Below are 19,738 nucleotides of genomic sequence, written 5' to 3' on the forward strand. Positions count from 1 at the left end.
TCCAAGCGAGCATTAAAGTTACCTATGAAAAAAAATGAGCAGAGAATTTAAATACATTTGGTAATACTTATAATTGTTGCTTTCCATGGGCTACTCACAATGTTAAAGATGGGCTATATCACTCTATGGAAGAATAGCTAACTACGTTGCAGACATAGCCTTCACTGTCTTGAATAATGTATTATATTAAAAGCAGTGGTGGGTTGCCAATTTTGTTACTATTGGTTTGGGTTTGCTCCTGCACGCCCTTGCGCATGACGCTTCTGCGCATGCACAGAAGCATCTGGGCGGGTGAGCAGAGCCTCCTACCACCAATACTGGTTCACCCAATCTGGGCCAAACTGGCAGCAGCCCGCCTCTGATTAAAGTAAATCTGGCACAGATTTTAATTTAATTTGGAACTCACTTTTAGACAACAATATAATAAATTGTAAATAAATTTAATTTGTACCTCATCCAAAATGTAAGTCTTTCTCTTAGTAAAGTCTTAATATTTCAATTTTATAGAACTTCTTAAATTATAACAGTCTTTTAATAGTATGGACTAGACAACCCAGAAGCTATTGGGTCATCATTTCACAGTTTCAAAGATAGTACCGTATTTTCACCCATATAACCCGCCCACGCAAATAACCCGCCCACACGAATAACCCGCAGGTTTTCAAGGTCGTGTAAAATATTTTCCGTATACCCCGCCCACTTATATAACCCGCGACGAGTAAGGGAGAAGGGAAACTGCTGAGATCGAGGGAAGGAACGGAGGAGAAAGCCTGGGCAAGCTGGGGAAGGGGGAAGGAACGGAGGAGAAGGAAACTGCTGAGATCGGGGGAAGGAACGGAGGAGGAAGCCTGGGCAAGCTGGGGAAGGGGGAAGGAACGGAGGAGAAGGAAACTGCTGAGATTGGGGGAAGGAACGGAGGAGGAAGCCTGGGCGAGCTGGGGAAGGGTTGGAGGAAGGGGAATATCTTCCCGATTCCCCCATCTCCTCGCCCGTAGAACTGAAACGAGAGCTGCCCAAATATCTCCCGGCCCTTCAGGGCTGCCGTAGCGTGGAAGAATGTACTCCTTCACTTCAGAGCGGGGCTAGGAGAGCTTTTCCTCCCACGGAGTTCAATAAAGTAGATGGAAGGGAGGGAGGAAGGGTCCCTCCCTCTTACTTTCCGCCCATTGAGATGAACCAGAGACCTTCTTGAACCAGAGCCACTTGCTTTGATATACTGTCCATCTATCCGTCCATCCATCCACCCTTCCTAAATAACACCGAAACCTTTTACAAGAAAATCCGCTCAAATCCTCTTACAAATATCTGGGGATATGGATTTTTTCTTCTTTGGGGAAAAATATTTCCTTCCACTCCCCTCCAGAAGAACGGAGCTGATCTCGGAGTTTGGATTCTTAGGACTTGGGAGTCCCAGGGCGGTTTTCTCTCCCCGTAAAATCCCCCTTTTCTCCCACGATCCTTGCAGGCAAAGCGTTGAATTCCCTGGCAAAGAACAAACGGCAGGAATGGAGAATCCGGCTCCTTCATCGTAGGAAACGTTTCTGAGGTTTATGGAGCTTAAAGGTTCGTTTCAAATCAAGGCAGAGATCTGGAAAGGCGGGGAAATCTGCATTTATTTGGAAACGGCGTTTCTCTTCAAAAGACGATTTCCCTTCCTGCCGTTTGTTCTTTGCCAGGGAATTCAACGCTTTGCCCACAGGTTTTCAAGATCGTGGAAAATATTTTCTGTACACCCCGCCCACTTATATACCCCGCGGGGACGGGTTATATGGGTGAAAATACGGTAATTGTTTCAATGATATTTTCTTATACAAACAGAGAAACAGAATGACCATTGGTAGGGGAAAAAGGCAGTGGCACAAGCTACTTTTAAATGCTGGCTTCCCCATTGGGTTTCCTTGTGTGAATCTGGCAAGCAGTGTCAGATCCTTCCTCCCTCCCTCCCTCCCTTCCTGAAGAACAATAAATAAACTACATCATTTGAATTGCTTTTACTTTTTTCTGAGCTTCCAGATTTCACCCAAAGTAGCTGTGCATTTATTTCATTTGTCTACCATAAATTTTTAGTTCACTTATTTTGGTATTAAACAAGCTCTTGTTCTTCACGTGTAGCAATAGAAGAGAGAGAAAAATGTACCAATAGAAGAAAAAAAGGAACAACTAGAGAAGTTGTATGAAACAACAATATCTTCAAAAGAATGAAATTCTCAAGGCAAGAAGAAAAAAAAATACACTACCCTTTCTGAATATCCTCATCAGCAGAGGAAATGACAGCAAATTATAAACACAATTCTATCAAAAACCAACCCACGCTAACCATTACCAAACTAACAACCCTATCTCCCACAGGAAGAGCTTTGTAAGTCATTATTCAAATTGCACTGCAGTAACTGAAAGACCAGAAAAAGGAAGCAGACCTCTTATACAATATCATCCAAAAAATGAATAGCCATAGAACTTTATTAAAAATGTGCCTGATCATTCAATTCACTATAACACAACCTATGAAAAGGATAACATGAAAAATATTTCAGAAACTAATAGACTAATTCAACAACATGGCATCACTGTAGTATTGTAGCACACAAGCTAATTAAAGCCTTGCAGACCATCTCTAATAAATAAAAAACCAGTAGAAGAAAAAGCAGGAGCCATCTATAACATACAGTATTGTGGCAACAGCCACAATATAGGACAACCAGGGAGAAGACTAGAAGAACACATCCATGAGTACCAACTAGCAGTCAGAAGACATGATGAAAACTCTTTAATTTCACAACACATGGACAGACTTAACCATAGTTTCAACTAGGAAACCATGATCATCCTAGACTAAGCCAGTCCCAAAACATTAGAGAATTCCTGGAAGCCTGACAAATCAGCTATCAATAGATAGATAACCTAGAAATAAACCACATTTACATACTATTCAAAAGAGATAATAAGTGAGATGAAAGTGAAGAAGGGAGCAAAAAAAAACAGAAGAAAGATACTAGCAAAGTGCTACCTGTGAATACAGGATTCCATAAAAACAAATTATACACATACAGGGAGGGAGGGAGGGAGAGAGAGAGGGAGGGAGGGAGGGAGGGAGGGAGGGAGGGAGAACAGCAACCTAAATAAGACAGGCATGACCATGAGGAGACTGCTGTCATATCAGAGATACAACATGAAATCCAAAAACAGAAATTTAGGAAAGTGGAGAAAAATATTTTAGAATCTGTGAAACCTTTCACACAAAGACAGAAAACTAACACGCTTGACTGGAGGTAGTAGACGATATGTAGATAGAAGATATATTGGAGATTATATTGGGACTGGTAATATGGACTCCTAATGCAAAAATGTTCAAGACAAATTTACAAAAATGTGCTTCAGTATTTGGATAAAAGTGTTGCCTTTAGAGTCACCTGATCAGTGAGAAGGGCAGTATACAAATTTAATAAATAAATAAAAGTGTTACATGCTATATATTAAAATATTGAAAATTTTAAATGTAATAATTGTTGGACAATATATTTAATATAACAATGAGTACCATCTAAGTAATATCTATAATAGTAGAGTATAAATACATGGAGAGATAGGTGGACTGTTGTGGCCTGGGAGGAGCTGTTGGAGCTGCCACCACACTCCGACAGCGAGGGGCCCTATGAGTCAGCCCTGGAGGATGTGGAGGACCCTGGACAGGGTTCCAACTCCGAGCAGGGCGCAGAGAGACTGGTTGGCCACCAGGTGGCACCTGAGCCTTGGATCAGTGGGGAGGAGACAAGAGAGAGTGATCCAGAAACCAACAATGAGTTGTTCCGGGATGCACGCCGTTGAAGGGCTACTCGGCGTCAAGAACAACTGCGTAATTACAGGAGGTAATTATGCTCAGCTGATGGTCATTAAGCTCCTCTCCAGACTATAAAAGAGACTGCTTGTGCCACGCCCTTCTTGCAGAAGTCAACACTTGGACTAAAGAGAAACGAACTTGGCAGGCTGAATTGCTGCCAGAGTTAGTCTGAATTGCTGCCAAGGTTTGTTGGACTTGCTGCCAAGGTCCTTATCTGTTTGTTTATTTGGCTTTCAGCCACCGAGATTCTGGTCTTGTTATTAAAGGACATTCCATTTTACGCTTGTCTCGGCTTTCGTTACTGGACGGAGGAGGGGCTCAGAACAGTGGACTAAAATGAAAAAAAATTAAGATTAAGGAAGAGATCATATAGAATATTATTTTTATGTTGAACCTTTTGGCTTTAAACCTTTTATCTATAGTGCTAAAATTGTATCCACTTCTTAAGATACAATTTTAGATCCCATGTAGAGTATGAATATAGATGTTTATGTGTCTACAATTGCACTCATGCAGATCAAAACTTTCATGATGGTTTAATTGCTAAATCCTAAATTGTATTAGCTCCCTTTCCATAGTAACGATTTTCAGATATGATAAAATAGTATATTGTCTTTTGAAGTGTGTACCAGAAATCAGAAATCAGAAAGTTTTCTGAAAATCACTCTGCTTTAGCATTTTCTCAGAACAAGTGTATTATATTGCTCAGTTGGCACAAGCCAAAGATAAGGACTTTGACAAGGATATGAGATAACTATACATGCAGCCATTTTGTCTAGCTGCAGATTCACAAAGTGCAGTGCTCACAGGAAACCTGACAGTCAGCAGCCTTTCGGTCAATATGTAATTAAAAGTTGGCAACAAATATTAAGAGCACAGTGTGTGTGTTTACAAAGATCAGCATGCTTAGTGGAACTACTATACATTAAATTTATGTATAAACCCATAAGAGGACTCTATGTCTATCTTCTAAGCACAATGTATGCAATGTTTAGATAAAATGTGTTCTGTGGACTAATATTTATCTCCAGGATGAGGCAAAGCAGCTATTAGTTCTTCTTTTTAACACAAAAGCATTATTATAAACAATTTGTTGAGTTTCAAAGATTCATGGCAGAGTGGATAAAAACCGTCTGGATAAAGAAATCATTACAACTAATGGTGCTATTAATCATGTTTATTATTGATGAGATAAAAAGAGAGAGAACACACATCAGCATCTATTATTCCCTTCCATGCTAACTGAGCACATTCTACACCCTCTAGAGATGACACACACATCCAGAAGTCTCCTATAATAAATACCATCCTATACATTATATACAGAACTCAATTGGTGAAAACTTTATTTCATCTGGACCCCAACAATGTTGCTCAATGACATGGGCCTAATGGAGACATCGTTGTGCAATGCCAATTTTTGGAAGAGACTTTCTTGCTGCAGATGCACAAGTTAAATGTATTGCTATCATGATGGCATTATTGTTGTGGTCTGCCAGCGTCCTGTGGAGCTGGCAGCAGAGTCAGACAGTGAGGAGGTTGGGGAGGAGCATGGGCCAGTCCTGGAGTCTGGGGAAGGCTCGAATGAGGTCTCTACGTTTGAAGCAGAGAGGGGGCCAGGGCCATCTGGGAATTATGTGCTGCCTCCGGAGTCTCCAGAATCAGACATCAGCAGAGGAATAAGTGGAGCCTGTTCCCAGTATGCGCATGTGCAGAGCTGCCAGAAGGCAAGAACAGTTAAGACAAAAGGGACAACTTGGGAGTAAGGCTTGGAGGTGATTGGCCCATCCCAGGGGACATAAAGGAGGAGCAAAGGCACATGAGCCTTTGCAGGAAGTAACTTTGTTCGTTACTTTGTTCTGGTCATTTAAATTCTGAAGCTCCATTTTGACTCTGCTCCATGTGGCCTTGCTAAGCTAATTGCCAATTAGGTCTTTGGCAGCATTTCAAGGAAGATAAAGATGGGTGCTTATCAGCCTTATCCTGAAGGACTGTGGCCGACTACAGTCGGACTCTTTTAAAACTATTTGTGATTCATTACGGGCTGTGAATGAACATAATTCACAGTCTATGAAATAAAAATAGGGATTTTGGGATGAAGCGTGTGCTTTTTACTATATCAGGAAACCTAGGTCAGAACAATTACAGTAATGGGGAGAGTGGTGTATCTGAGCAACATTCTGGATAACATAATGACAAAACAGACTAGGATTATTATTTTACTATGGAATCTATGCTAAATGACTTGATGCCCCATTAAGTCACATAGGATAAAGGAACCTGTAGAGCAGAGACTCCCAATATTTTGTGCACCATGGAAAGAGGTTTTTTCACAAATGGGAGGCGGCATAGTTTTGCATGCTGCCTGCATCCTGCGGATGGGGCTTTGCTTGTTTGCTCAGCCCGGTTTCTGGAATGCTGTAGACTGGGAACTGGGGATCCCTGCTGTTGAGGTTGGACCATGAACTTTGCAATGAGGTAGAAGTACTCCTACATGGAAGAAACAATTTATAATCTGAATCTAAATGAATATCTCTGTCTTCTTAAATGTAATAAGCCAGGAAGGTCAAAGGTCAAGAAAATAACTTGTCCAAAAGAACCTGAACAGAACCATAGACACTGCTGTACTCTGATCTGCCAAACCTATTACCTTATAACTTAAGTGATCAATTTTTATCCTCATAATATGTAGTCAACTCCATAGTAAACTATGAGAGTTCTGTGTAATTACATCTATTTATGGGTAATATAGTGGATTTCACTGAATATCTTTGCTCAGCAGAAATGGAAGGGGTTTTCCATCCCTAGCACAGAATGTCAAGGCAACCTTGTGAGGTAATCCAGGCAAGAAACACAGCCCAGGGAACTAGCTCTACCTTTATTTTAAGGTTACATTATCTTGCAAATTTCTCTTCCCCTTTCCTTTACAATCCAAGAAATGTTTTTGAGAGGGTGGCATATCCCCATTCCTTTTCTGTAGTCTAGACGATAGCCCCTCTTTCTATCTCCAAAGCTCATTCCCACAAACCATTATATCTTGTGATGTTCCAAAATTTGCCTCAAGATTGGAGAAAGCCTCCAAAGCAGATTTAGGAAATGTAAGCAATTATAAAGGAGAAGAAAGAGCCAACAATGTTTGTAAAGCCTCTCCTTATGATACTAGAAGTAAACAAATGTTAAACAAATGGTGTCACACCTCCTTACCTATTAGAAAAGGCTGGTTACCTTATGGAACTTTTACAGGTTGTCCTAGATGTACAACAGTTCATTTAGTGACTGTCCAAAGTTACAGCAACACTGAAAAAAGTGACTTATGACCATTTTTCACAATTATGACCTTTTCAGCAGGCCACGATCACGCGATCAAAATTCAGGTGCTTGGCAACTGGTTCATATGTATGACCGTTGCTGTGCCCCGAGATCATATGTTCATCTTCTGCCAACTTCTGACAAGCAAAGTCAGTGGGGAAGCCAGATTCACTTAACAACCAGGTTGCTAACTTATCAATTGCAGTGTTTCACTTAACAACTGAGGCAAGAAAGGTCGTAAACAGGGCAAAACTCACTTAATGAATGTCTCACTTAACTATAGAATTTTGGGCTCAATTGTGGTCGTAAGTTGAAGATCGCCTGTACTTCCTTGGAAGTAGCTGAGGATGGAAACATTAAGCTTATAAAAGGATTTTGTACTGTAAGTGACAAACAGACCTACGGAATTAGATGGAATGTATAATGTTAAACAGGTAGCAATGTAGCTTTATGATGCTGGTGCTAATGCAAATATCACTTGCATTTGACAATTAGATTACTTTAGGTTTTGTTTTAAAAGTCTGGTTCAGTTTTGAGTGTTGCTTTTAGCAATATATTAATATCCTATCTTTCTGCTATGTATGATGGTTAATAAATGAAAAATACACTGCAGCGTAACACTACTAGACAGAGCTTTTATTATTTTTCTTTGCTATATTTAAATCACATACAGAATCAAAATTGACTCATTTGAGATACAAGTAAAGATGCATAAAAACTGCATACATGAATCATTTTAGATACATGTAAGTAGCTGTTACAAGTTTTCCATATTTTAAAAAACAATAGTTTACAAAACAAAATTATACTATGTTTTCAAATATTTAGTAATGATGCAATTATAAAAAAAATAATATTGCTAACATGATATGTCTTTTATCCCAAAGGATCTCATTTCTAATCATAAGGTCTTGGTTAATGCTATGAAAATGTTAATAAAAGTATTGACTGTGGCTTAAATGAATTGTACACAATAGTACACTGAGGGACCACCTCTCTAAACTACTACAGATTGACTATTTCATGTTCCCCTGACTCATGATCAGAATTGGTACAGTTACATATTGTACCATCCGAAATGTTTTAGAAAAAGAATCAGAGTGCACAAACATTTTAAGCCTAATTTAGCTTTTACTAAACTCCTGATTATAAAGGTATTAATTGTAGTGGTAGATATCTCAAAAGAACTGATGTTCCAGAAGATTTTTCAAAATGTTTTGACAATCATTTTTAATATTTGGTCCAAACAGTCTCTGCATTAATTTGCATGGTTCTGCATCATATACTAACATGGTAACTTGCAATTCTGAGTCATCACTGTCTTAAACATTTATACTTAGGTTCATAATTCATGACTTGTAATGCTGAGAAAGATCACTGAAATACTTTCAATGTCTGAATAAATTAATATATTGGCAGATAACGTATGGTTTTTTCCCTCTGGATGATACAGAACATAGTGAACTGTTTATTTAATAGGCGCAATTAGACTTAATAGATTTTTTTTGTCAAATCCATAGCTAAACAAACACTTCTAGATTGGCTGCCTAAAATTGCAGAATAGCTCTGACTCACAGCTTCATCATCACTGGGTTTTATAGAACTCAAGAGTCTGATATAATTGTTATCTTAAACTTACAAAAATAGATTCTGCAATTTTTATGAGTGCTGACAGATTTGCTTTGGTTTGTTTACATGAACATATATTATATATTCTTATACATTTTCAAAGTGTGAGCCAAAAAGTTAAGCAACTGTAACAGCCTGAGATTAACTTGAAATGATGCATTTGTTTATTTTGTGTTATATTCATATCACAGCCATACTTCACTCACTAGTATAGATATCTTATCCTAAAGGATTACACTTGTTTACTATGCACCTGAATCTTACTCATCCAATTAGAACTGCTATATATTTATGGAGTCATCACATCCCTAAGAAATCCAGATTAACACCCCCCCCCCAAAAAAAAAACTGTAAGCAAACTTTATATTTCACATTAAACACTATGTTCAATTGCATGTGATTACTAAATGAATTATTCCACGTGTTCAGCTTTTTATTTGTACAGCAACCAAACTTTGAAAAGTTCATGCACAGTATTGCCTTCTCACTTAAACTGCCTGGCAGCTAATACTCATAGGAATACAATCATCCATACTGAAGATAATATGTAACTTTTATGATTTGTAGTAGCAATCATCAATAACCTGATCTGCCAAGATTGAAATCTCTTTAAAATCTAGGTAAGTTCACAGATAATTACTTTACCGATAAGCTCCACATTAATGCACTGTGTGCAACAATTTAACAATTTAATTTCATCTGTCCCAAATTCCAATTATTCAATGGAATAATTTATCATAACAAACATTATTTTTTGGATAACTTTGGATTTTGTGAGAGGGGAAAAGAATCAGTCAACTTATTCACATCCTGTATAATTGTATATATTTGTCCAAGCTAAAGATAACTAATTGTTTTAATCTTTCTTCGTAGGATGCTGTAATTGATTATTACTTTGGAAACCATTTTATGCCTTTTTTCAGTTTTAAGATTCTTTGAGAAGAGTACCGTGTGATTAGATTGTAAAACTAAAAGTGATTTTTAAAATATTTTTCCAATAGTTCTTCTCATTACTTAGCATCCATCAAAAAGTTGATTCCCCCACTCCAAAAACAGAGATCAAATTTGAAAGTGGATCAGATTTAGCTGCTGTAGAAAAAAAAAATCCAGGAAAAAAGTCCTGATGAATCATCATTGAGGCAGTTCCACAGTACATTAGAATATTGCTGACTGTAGATCTTCAGCATGTTAAGTCTCTACTCTTTGCTTCTTAATGTTTTTGCACCAGAAAGTAAAGAAAGAAAAAAAAGGGAAAAAGAAAAAGGTTGGGATTTTAATTTTCCCTTTTTGTGTATCTGCTAATTTATCATGTTTATAAACATTTGGACCCCTTAAAATACAGACTGTAGATCTTTACATTAGTTGTATTGTATAATATATTCTTGGTGTGGGAAGCATTCTTGTTTAAATTTGGTTATTGTTTGTTTTTCATATTTACAAACAACACATTTTTCTCACAGGGGGATTCTAGGTTGTGTACAATAAAACATTAAAAGCACAATTTAAAATCTATAAACATCAGTTATGAATATATCCTTTAATTTTGATATTGCTGCAAGTTTAAGTTCCTAATTACATATTGTCAGAATTTAATTGTTCTTCCATGATTGGGCAAAATTTATTCTTGCTCCTGATTATTTTACTTGCAAAGCAGACTCTGAACTGGCATTAATTCAAGTATCCTTTCCATTTAAAACCAAAATGTGGGTTATAAGTGCTTATTACACATATATACTACCATTATTTCCTGATAACATATAAAGCACTCCATTTTCCAATTTGTTATCAAAACAACTTTTGAGGTAGATTGGGCAGACAAAGTATAACCGGCCCAAAGTCAGCTAGTGACTTTTCATAATTAAGATTGGACCTACAGCAGTGGCTGTAAGGTCCACTTTTCCCTATTGTAGTTCAAGGTCTTACTACACCACTCTCAAACTACCAACTGGTTCCTGGCTCACTGGTACCAATTAAAAATATTTGGAAGGTTCATTAAGTTACCAAATTAATGCAATTGTAATAGTTACAATAGTTGTAACTACACTATGAAATGTCTATACATAATCATACTAATGAAATTTAGATAGCCTTCAGGCCAATATGTATTTATTCCAACTGTTTACCTCTCACCTGTCAAGATATTAAGCTTCCAGGCAGCAATATAAAAATTATAAATAAGAAGACTATATGAAAACTTTCTACTAGTTACATAACAGTAGTTATCAGCCTAGGGTGGGGCAAGAATCTGCCCAGAAATGTAAGTAATATATCCAAGCAAGGGGACTTTTCCAGTAGTTATACTTTGCTTTCCTAGTTTCTCTTCAGAGAAACTTTCCCATGGAGCAGTTTGTGGTAATTGCCCTGTGAGGTGGCATCCTTCCCACAGAATAGTTTGTGGTAATGGGCCTTTGGGATGGGAGGAAAGATCCAACTGAGCAACCTTCATGGTTGGTTGTGTTGTTTTACTGTCTCCCTGGGTCTTCCAACAGATAAGTACACTTCTTCATTAAAGTGCCATTTATATCTCACTAATATTTAGTGCTTTAATAACACCACAGTGGTGATATAGATAATTAGGCAGTTTGCAAGGAACCTATGATCTGTAATGGGTTGATGATTATTTTTGTTATCCTTAAAAACAGCAGGTTCATCCAGGGATACAGCCATTCACTGATGTAATTAAGTTTAGAGCCAATACACTATGTGTCAAACATTTTAATAACACCATGTTTTGCCATCCGCTGCCAGTTTTAAGGATTATTGTGGGGCAAATAAAAAAAATCCTCTCTTTCAAATTTTAATTTTACAAATTAAATTTTTGAAAAAGACTTTCTTGTTTAAAAGGATTTGATAGTCATGAAAACAGAAACATCTAACTCATGCTTTTATAAATTTTAAAAGTGGCCCCAATAATGAAGCACCAGAAAATGACTTTGTGGCATATTTGCCAAAATAACTCATAGAAAAAGGGAATCAGTTTTGTGTAATTGTTTTTGATTTAAAAATATAGAAGAAAATTAGCTGCCTTTGTATCAGCCAATCAGCTATGTCATAATGCATTCTACCAACATCTACCCACACCATTCTATATTTAATGTATCTCATATGAAATGCTCTCTATGTACATGGATTTCATTCTAGCTGTCAGATTTATAAAGGTTTTATATTGCATGAAATTCTCCTCTAGAACATCTTTCAAGAGTTGCTTGGGGAAATACCAAGACTGCAGTACAGCAAGCTATCTTCTAGAATTAAATATATGTAGGAAATATTTTTTAATATAGTGGCCAAACAACCACTTGATTATCATTACATAATTTATTGATGGGTATATTTTATGCTTACATTAGGATTAGAATTTTTTTAAAATTTTCAACAATGTATTTAACAAAAACCATTTTGCTGATCTTTTTGAGAACGTTTTATTCATAGATATATTAATTACTAGACATTAATACTTTACTATATGACAAAGTGATGGATTGGATTAAGGCTTTATAAGGACAAGTTGATTGGACTACTGTACGTTGCAAATACGATAGGATGACAAGATTAAGCATGAAATCTGCTGAATTTGCAACTTGGTAAAGAAAGAATTAAGACCCATTATTTCAACAGTCAAGTCTAAATAATTTGACATATTATGAAGCACTGTGAAATACTGTGCTACACTGTGAAATAAAAATGAAATACCAATTTCATAATTTAATATTTTACAATAAATGCATATATTTTAGCAGTGAAGTAATTATACTGTCAGGCCTGCAGCGATTCCTTTAAGAATCTTTGGCCTGCCACACTCTTATTAAGGGGGGGGGATTTAGCAAAGGATAGAATGTGTTGCTTTCAAAATAAAAAAATCCTTCCTAGAAGCTCAAGGTCATCTTTTGTTTCCCAAACCTTTACACCTGACCGGAAGTAGACACCAGCATGGAAGAAGAAGATTGGACCATGTGATGGACTGTGAGTGTGGGGGCAAGATTATGAACTTTTAACTGGGTGGGATTCTGATGTAACGTCCAGAGTTGGAATCCCCATAGCACAATGCCAACATGCCTGCTTTATTAAATTGGAACTTTAAGCATAGTTTTGCCTTCGACTCTGATTTAATTCTGCATGATATTTGAAACGCTAACATATACATGCAATACCATTCCATAGTATTTGACAGGTCTTTAACAGTTCCTCAAGCAGACGCAGAATGGTCATTGTTCAGGGCTATTCTAATGGATCTTTTATGGATCAGGGAATATACTAGATGGTTTCTAAGATCCCACAAACTCTTGTTACTTTATTGTGAGTAATAAGATCAGTAAAGTTGGAAGAAATCTATTTTTAGTAAATATGATCTCATCTATTTGGGAGCCTGATAAGCATTGCAATGGTAGTTCTTTCCTTATAGAATCTAGCCTTAAATAAGCCACATTGATTTCATTATCCAAACAGTCATCAGAAGAATAAGGCTATTACACTGTCACTAATGCTTCTTCCCATTACTATCAGTTGTCTATCAATTCATATCAAACTCTGACTTATCTCCGACTCTCAATTTTGAGCCCAAGAGAGTTACTCTTGCCTCCCTACAAACATAAAGTTCTACCCTGGCGGAAAAATCAGAATTTTATACTATCATCACAATTTTCATAGGAATTTATATGTAAATAAATTTTGACAGTCAAGCTATTTGCATCAAAGGTGAAAATGTTTTGCGAAACAGATAAAAAGACAGCAAGTACTGATTTTTTAGTTGGAGTGGGAGAAGCAGCAATTCCTTGTTAAAGTTAAAATATTCAAGAGCTGCCATAACTCAGAAGAAGGTCATTGAATTATGATTTTGTAAATTTCTATTAGTAAACTGGCAAAAGCACTGATCAGGTTAATATTTTCCCTGTTTGCTTGCAGTATTCTGAGGTCAGTGGGAAGGAAGATGAAGACATTCTAGAAACATTACAATGAAAGCAGTACCATTCAAGTTCCTTGGAACATGAACTTTGAAAATTTCAGTGGCTATTAGGGATGTTCCATATGCCATGGTTCGTAAAAAAAATCTTTCTTTCATAACCATAAGGAACCGATTAACTTACTAGTTTTATTACTGTGTATTTCAAATCTAAAAGTTAACTCTCTAACAAACCCATGAAAAAACGAATCTAATGTACTGCTATCAGTTTCCAACATGGTAAAATATCACTGATGTGATATCCTCATTTCAAAAAAATATATATACCAAATTGATTATTTATTATGGAAATAAAATTCTTTCTTTTAAAAAAAAAAGTCCATAGGGAATTCCATACCTAATGTTTTCATCTTTTAAAATAGCCTATGAAGAGAAAGAATGTGAAAAGAGACTGCCAAAAGTAGTGGATAGCTTTTATCTTTTATGATCAGCCATCAATAAGACTAGTACTTGGTGAGCAGCTATGAAGGCCTTGGAAAAGATATTCAAATGCTGTGATATGTCTATACTGAGAAATATCAGAATGATGCAAGCATTGTTGTTCCCTATGACGCTCTATGGAAGGGAAAGTTGGACTTTGAAGAAACAGGATAGGAAGAACATTTGAATTTTGGTGTTGGGATACCATAGACAGTCAAGAATACTAATCGAAAAAATCTGCAAACAAATCAACCCAGAGCTATCACTCAAGGAACAAATTATCAGGGCAAAATTATCATACTTCAGATACATTGTGTGAAGCCTTAACTCTCTGGAGAAGGCCCTAATGCTGCAAAAGGTGGAAGGAAAGAGAAGAGGATGACTAGCTGCAAGGTAGAGGGACTTGGTTAGAATGGTGATAAGTGCGCCACTTCAAGATGTAAAGACAGATCATCATGGAGATAAATTATCTATTTGGTCACTAAGAGTAAACAGCCATCTAATGGCACAAATTTAAAATAAAAAAGAACTCTTAGTTACTAATACTTTTCCTGGGCATTTTGACTTAGTTTGTTTTTCTTATTCCTACTATTTCTTTGCATGCTCCCTGTTTGGTGAATTTGCTTATGCATATATGAAACCTGGACTGCAAGTTATAATCGAAATAAACTTAGTAGATTACAATCTTAAATACACTTGTTCAAAGCAAAAGAATGCTAAGTGTTGCAGCCATTCCTTATTCCTGCTCTTAATCATTTTGATTGGCTTCTCTGTACCATTTCCAACTTTGCAATATCCTTTTAAAGGTGATTAGAACTCTGTATAACATTCCAGCCAGAGTCTCATCGCAGATTACTATAATAGCATTATTTCATGAGCAATTCGATCTTCAATTCTCTTTGTAATGATTCAAAAGTGGGAGTTTGCCATTTTCACAATTGTTTGACATTTTCATCATTTTGTGATGGCAAGATCTCTTTCTAGATCAATCATTGCTATGTAAAATTTTATTGAAGTATAGGTAAAGTTTGGCCACTTCACTGTTCAAGCCTACTTCATATTTACATTACAGTTTAAAAGCACCAATTTCTGGAGGAATCCTTCTTTGCATATCTCCTAAGTATAATTGCCCTTTTATTCCTCTGCTTGCTATTTTGTAACCAACTGCCAATTTATGAAAGCACCTTTCCTCTTATCACACAGCTGCTGAGTTTGCTCAGGACTCTTTCTTGTAATATGGTATGAATATGCAGTGAATTAATATTTTATGATTTCTAATTTTGTGTTTTACATAGCCTAAATAACATAAGAATAATGTTGTAAGTAAATTGACAATATTCCACTGATAAAAAGTAGAATTTCCTCATGTTAGAATAGTGCAGCTTTTTAATGGATTTTCATCATCAGCTGAATATTGGGAATACACAATGACTTAATTTAAAATGTTTAAACAAGAGTTTTTAACATATTTTTAAAAATCCTATTTAAGTTCCCCACCCCCAAAGAATACAAACAGAATGAAACCTACTTTAAGTAGTTTATGGGGAGGGATAGTCTGTTATTCCCATATGTCTGTTAAATAAAAAAGGATGTCATCATAAAAAGTTTTGTCATTTATATAATTATAGCATTACATCAATTGTAAACATGCAGTAGTTTACAGTAAATATGATGTACAAATAATATAAACTAAACTTTTATTCATTTAAGCTTAACTCCTGAGGACTTTGCCTATTAGTACAGTGTTGTTTTTAACATCCCAGTCTAATACTTAAAGATGTACTCATTTATTATATTTTAAAGCACCCAATAGTCAAATATTTCTAGGCAATTAACAACAAAGCAAAGGAGGAGGAGGAGGAGGAGGAGGAGGAGGAGGAGGAGGAGGAGGAGGAGGAGAAGAAGAAGAAGAAGAAGAAGAAGAAGAAGAAGAAGAAGAAATCCAATTCAAATTAAATCATAAATCAAACCAAATAAATATAAAAATGCCACACAAATTAGGTAGCTGCAGCAAGGTCATCATGAAAATCTAAAATACACAAATTCAAATACGATTACAGTATGAAGAAATTGCCACTGAGGCTCTGGCTTTTCCGAATAGTTAAAATAGTGCCACTTAATTGGGCAACAGGAAAGAAGAGGCATCATTTTTAGCCTCTCCCTTTTGAAAACTTGGAGAAATGTTAGAGCCGACACCGGTGTCATCACAATTCACTTTAAACTATTGGATCACTCCATGGGGACCTCTCCAAACATAATCTTTAGGCAATTAAAAACTGAGAGATGAAATACATTTTTAAACATACTTATAAGATTTTTAATTACTTCTATGTGTTACATGCTGTATTTCTAGGGTTTGGTTATACATTTACAATAGTAGCACCACATGTCTTGTAAATAATTCATTTATATTATTCAGCAAAACACAGCTAGTTTTAGATAACAAATAACTAATTTGTTCTGTAGAAATAATATGATCCAAAGCAAAGATGTAGATTTGGCCTACAGTGCAAATGTTAGAATAAGCAGCTTGTCTATGCAATGTAATTTCCTGTTCCCCAAAACCATTAAACATAGCGTGCTTCTTTTCTTATCTCTTTCTGTCCAGTCAAGTTCTGTCTTACTTGATATGCCATTGCAAAGCTAGTAAAATCTCTCATATTTAAAACAGAGCAGTAATGAAATAGAACAGGATATTTCATTCAAGGTCAAGAAGGAAATAGATCAAGATAACAAGCTGTAACTGTGCTATGTTCTGACTCTCTTGCTTATAAATATTCAGAAAGCGTTGGCTATTTGTTTTTCAGGTTACAAATGCATGCTTGTAGCTGTTGCATACCAATCAAAATCAACAGATAATCTAATACAAATACAGTGCATTAAGATATTGCTATATAAATGATTAATTAATAACAGCTATAAGCAAATGCTTAAGATTTTATCTTAAACAGAAAGCAAAGAGTTAACCCAAGCATAAATGTATACCTTGGCAAGTCTGATGGTTCAGAGTTGTTGATCCAGATTTTGTTTTCAGAGCAACATTGGAGTGAAGACAAATGATATTCCTCAGGTTACCGCCAATGAGAAATCAGTCTCGAGTGCCAGAAGTTCGATCTTCTGTATTTACACACCCATGTGGCGTTGCCTGACGGGGTACTATAATTTCTTCTAATTCTTTAAGAGTCATAGAAGGGAAGGGAGGGAAATAGAGAAATTCTAAAGTCACTTGTTTGGTTGATTCATAATAAAACATATGAAAGCATTTGATGGAATAAAATGTCACCAGAAGAAAGAGAGCTTCTGATAATATGTATTATCACATGTGACACTGTTTTCAGAATAATACTTGAATTCAAGAATTCACGTGCAGGACAATTAAATTTTTCTTTAATATATTTTTTTCTGTGATATAATTACAAAATGAAGAGAAATTTATTGTAATTTGAAATGGCAAGTATAAATTGACATCAGTACCAAACCAAATAATACATTCAAAACAAATGTGTATTGTTCAAATTACAGGTTTAAAATTTAAAACCTAAATAGAACAATACACCTACAATTTCATGCCTTGTATGTTATGATTCTTCTGATAATTTTTTCAGTTAAGCATAGATAAGCACAATGCACTGGGAAAGAGAGCCCCATGTGCAAAAGATATAAATGCAAATAGAAGGCAAGAAGACATAATTAACAAAGGACAGAGAATTCCTCTTAGGGTATATGTAATTGCTGTGAAATCATAAATATAAATTATTTCCAAAGTACACTTCTTAAAATGCTCAAAGATATCTTTACTATGTGATACATTAGTATTGTAACCCATTGTTTATTATATTGCAAAAATATAGCATTCCCAATATTGGTAGCACCCAACTTCATAATTATTCATCAAAGATGTATTTGCCTAGATCATAATGCTTGAATGTATAAACATTTCACTTAAATTCTCAATTAAAAAGTTATTCTGTATAGCACCATTGATAAAAAAACTTAAGCATTCTCTGCTTCTTTAGAGAGAATTGGCTTAGTTCACTTTGATCTATGATTAGTTCTTTGAGAAGAACAAAGGATAAGATCTGCCCAATACTTGACTTTGATCTGCTTCAAGAGAACTTTGAACTGAAACCATATGTTTTTGAGACTGATCTGCGGAAAGATCTGAGCTCTTTGCCTATGCTGTTTATGTTGGGCTTGTTTGGAAAACCCTTGTCAGCTGCTAATTATGTTTGCCAATATTTTATGCCTCAATCATAGAAGAATCTTTCTTCTTCCAAGATATGAGGTCCTACCATCATCACTGCTAGAAGTGAGCACTCCTCTGAAAAGTCTCTTTGTCAATTTCGGAGAGAATAAGTAGAATCAGTTTCATAATATGCTTCTTCATTGTCCGTTCTAGTGTGAGGATGTACTTGTAACTCTACAAATCAGTTATCATGAAATCTTGAAAGAGAATTTTTTTCTCAGTTGAGAGCTAGTGTCACTCTCCAAAAAGGTTGTAATTTTTTTTGCTGAATTGCCATTGTAACCCATTGTTTAATATAATAGTTTCTACTGTTTACTATATTATATGAATCACCCAGTCATGCAGATTTTTTTGTTGGAGTATATACTGCAGTCTTTCTAAATAATTATATTGATCAATGTGGTGTTACAACTAATTGTACAATAATGGTACAAATAACTAATGATAGAACTATAGTTAAAGCATTCACCAATTATGCTTGTTAATGCAGTTCCATTTCTGAGTAAAACTAGGGAGTGTTTATGCATCAAAGGTTTTCTATAAACACCATCAGCAATATAGTCCCTTTTCTGGACATCAAACAAAGGTCTTTCTAAGAGTAAATATGAAACAATAGAATTCCACTTCCTCCCACTCATTCAATTGCTCACTCACTTGCTTCTTCATAACAATTCAAGAGACAAGTGAACTTCAACTTGTGTTCTTCAACAAAATGCAATGTCACTTCACATTAACAAAGCAAAGGTTATTCAGACAAATTTGGATGATGCTGTATTGTTGCAGTTCTAGAAATATTTCATCTCCCCAATATTTAATTGCTAATGGTTCATATTTTAAAATAAGTCTTCTTCTGCATTCCAAATTAGAATGGAATCATTTTCTTCTGAACATGAAGACCAATCACACTAGCTAAACATTATTGAATTCCAGATCTAAAACCACTGCTCCAAATTTGGAAAAAATGTTTACAATTATGTTCTCTGTACTGTACTCCACTGTGCTTTTCAATTCTGTGTTTTGCTCTCATTTTTCACCCACTAGGATAGTGCAGGTAAAAAGAGAAGGATACTAAGTTTCTGATTGTAAGAAACCAGAGGGTTGCATTTCCAGCCCCCCAAGGAAGGCCAAGGAAATGATATTTTAATATAAGAGGCAAAGTAGGTTTTCTTTCCAGCTATCATTCAGTCCCAGGCCAGGACTCCTAATGAGCTTTTCCAACTTTGATTAAATACTGGAACAATCAACCACTGAAATGTAAATATGTACTACCACTCTTTCAGTGGTGAGCTTGGAAAGAAGAATTCTGTAATAAAGTTGTGAATTTTGTTTATTATTT

General features: G+C 35.8%; 1 protein-coding gene across 2 annotated transcripts in view; it reads right to left on the reverse strand.

Annotated features, from left to right (window-relative positions):
* The window catches only part of SGCD (sarcoglycan delta), a 468,122-nt gene that overhangs the window by 262,416 nt on the left and 185,968 nt on the right, over positions 1 to 19,738 (reverse strand). For both annotated transcript variants that reach the window (XM_087709402.1, XM_087709401.1), the window contains one exon: positions 17,142 to 17,330. The gene's annotated coding sequence lies outside the window, so the exon portion shown is untranslated. The remainder of the gene's footprint in view (positions 1 to 17,141; positions 17,331 to 19,738) is intronic.

The sequence above is a fragment of the Thamnophis sirtalis genome, unplaced genomic scaffold (genome assembly GCF_051295495.1).
Source record: "Thamnophis sirtalis isolate CommonGarterSnake01/CBP01778 unplaced genomic scaffold, rThaSir2_p1.2 scaffold_3, whole genome shotgun sequence".
In the NCBI taxonomy this organism is placed as follows: domain Eukaryota; kingdom Metazoa; phylum Chordata; class Lepidosauria; order Squamata; family Natricidae; genus Thamnophis; species Thamnophis sirtalis.